The 2,500-nt window shown below is 76.7% G+C and overlaps 1 non-coding gene across 1 annotated transcript; it reads right to left on the bottom strand.

The window, feature by feature from the left end:
- Nucleotides 1-742: 742 nt before the first annotated feature.
- Nucleotides 743-895, bottom strand: LOC148219043 (5.8S ribosomal RNA). Its single transcript, XR_015800028.1, has one exon. It is a non-coding gene; the product is annotated as a 5.8S ribosomal RNA (ribosomal RNA).
- Nucleotides 896-2,500: the final 1,605 nt, after the last annotated feature.

Below are 2,500 nucleotides of genomic sequence, written 5' to 3'. Positions count from 1 at the left end.
CCCCCGCGACCTTCTCTCTTCTCCCTTTCCCCCGCGCCCCGCCCGGCGCCCGCGCGCCGGGGGGTGGGGGGGGGTGGGCGGCAGAGAAAAGGCGAGGAGACACACGGGGGGGGGGGGGAACGAGGGAAACGGAGACTCCCATCCCGGAGACGAGAACCGAAGAGGAGAGCGGCAGAGACGGCCCTGACGGGGGGGAACCGGCCAGCCGGGCGGGAAAAGCGGCGACCTCAAGCGGGGAGAGAGAGAAACGCGACGGCGACAGAGAGAGGAGGGGAGGGCTTCGCGGGAAGGAGGAGGGGGTCGCACCCCCGTCCCCGGCGCTCTCGGCCTCGCGCGCGCGCGGCAGCACGGCACGGTACCCCCGCGGTACCCACCCGCAGACAGCCGCCCGCACGGGGGGGAGAGCCCGGGGGCGAGGCCCGCGCCTCGCCTCCCTCTCGGCCCTCTCGCTCTCTCGTCTCTCTCGCACGGCCCACGGCGGCGTCTTCGACGCCGACTCTCGCTCTCCCCGGCCACCGCCACCGCACCGCGGCACGGCCCCGGCAAGGACGAGCTCCGCCCCAGCGGCTCGTTCCGGGAGCGGGGAGCTACGGAGCGCTCCCCGAGTCTGCATTTAGGGGGACGAAGGCCCTGCGCGGCGACGACGACGACGACGTCGACGTCGACCGCGGGCAACGGGCCTGCGAGGCAACCCCAGCCGCGCCGCCGGGGTGGCCCCCCCGGACGGCGATTGATCGTCAAGCGACGCTCAGACAGGCGTAGCCCCGGGAGGAACCCGGGGCCGCAAGTGCGTTCGAAGTGTCGATGATCAATGTGTCCTGCAATTCACATTAATTCTCGCAGCTAGCTGCGTTCTTCATCGACGCACGAGCCGAGTGATCCACCGCTAAGAGTTGTCTGGCTTTCGGGACCGCTCGCGTGAAGCGGCCCCTTTTCTGTTTCTGCAGGGACGCGCGCGCCCCCGCGCGCCCCGCTTCGACCGTACGAGCACACACAAACGGAGGAGGAGGAGGAGAAAGCGCGGGGCAAAAAAGAGAAACCCCGCGCAACGCTCCGAAGGTCGGCCAAAGAAAGGCGGAGGGGCCCGCGCCCCCGACCGCCTCCCCCCGCGAGGGGAGACGCCGCCTCGCGTGCCGTCCTTCGGAGGCGGCCCAGGCGCCCGGGCTCGGCCCGACCTCCGCGCGGAGGGGCTTGTGCGGCAACGCGCCGGACCGCGGGGGGCACGGTGGCCCGCCCGGCCTCTCGATCACGGGACGACTACGCGTTCGCGGGCCGGGGGGCGCGACCGCCGGCCCCCGCCGCTCCCGGCTCACTCCCTGGCTTCTCCTTTTCACCGCTCCGCCGACTCGCGGAACGCCGCCGCGCCAAAACGCGGGGGCCGGCTCTCCCGCCAGCGGCCCCTGAACGTCGCCCGAAACGCCACGCGGCGGCGGGACCGTTCCGCCGGCGCAACCCCTGGCGCGGGACCGCTTGCCCGCCGGAAGGCGAACGCCCGGCGGGCCGCGCTCCGCCACCGGCGCCGGAGGCGGGACGCCGCCGAGACCCGAGCCGGCATCGCGGAGCGCCCGAGGTCTGCCGCTCGGCAAAACCCCTCCGCCACCCGCGGCCGCACTCCCGGGACCGCCGCCGCTTCGCACCGCCGAGCTGCCCTTCCGCGAGCACGCGCCCAGCGGGCAGGCGTACGGCGGCTGAGCCGGGGGGCACCGCCCGCTCCCCTCGTTTCCACTCGGGGACCGGACGGGGAAGCGCCCCCGCGGCCGCCCCGCACGCCTCCCCTTTTTTTTGGCCCACACGCGGCCGGGAAGGGCGACGGGGAAGCGGACGGGCGGGGCCCGGGCCGGGACGGCCGCCGGTGAAGGCGGGCGCCTCGCGGCCGACCGTCCCCCCCCCCGGGGGGGGCGGGGACACTCGCCGAGCGGCGACGCCGCCGCTCGGCACGGGGTCGCCCGCGCCCGCCGGACCTCCGGCGATGGAGGAGCCGGCCGAGCGCTGCGCCCCAACGGGCGGGGACAGCGCTCCGAGTCAGGGGTGGCCGGCGGCCGGCGCCGCCGCGGTGCGGTTCGAGGCGACAAGGCCGTCGAGGCGAGAGGCGCGCGGTCGCGCCTGACGCGGCGCCGCCCGCGAGCCCGCGGCGGCGGCTAAGGAGAAAGAGCGAGAGAGCGCGGCGGGCCCCGGCGGCCGCAACCCCGCAGCTGAGGTAGGTAAGGCAGAGAGCGCGCGCCCTCTGCCGGCGTCGCCCCGCATCGCAGAGGCCAGCGGGGTCGGCCCCCCGCGGCCGATCGCGCGCCGCGGCCTCTCCGCCGAGACCGGGCCGCAGAGAGGGGGGGGGCAGGGCGCCCCTTCCCCGGCCCGGCACGGGTGGCCCCCGCGCGCGGGCAAGCGCGGCGGGACGCCGACGACGGCGAGCGCGGCCGGTCGCGACGGACACGCCACCGCAGGGGATCGGCGGGAGTAGCTCCCCACCCCTCGATGGCGCCCCGCGCCGCCACCGCCCGACACC

The sequence above is a fragment of the Sturnus vulgaris genome, unplaced genomic scaffold (assembly GCF_052056855.1).
Source record: "Sturnus vulgaris isolate bStuVul1 unplaced genomic scaffold, bStuVul1.hap1 Scaffold_156, whole genome shotgun sequence".
NCBI classification, from domain to species: domain Eukaryota; kingdom Metazoa; phylum Chordata; class Aves; order Passeriformes; family Sturnidae; genus Sturnus; species Sturnus vulgaris.
The sequence above is the reverse complement of the archived record's forward strand: the minus strand, read 5'-3'. Positions and strand labels throughout refer to the sequence as shown.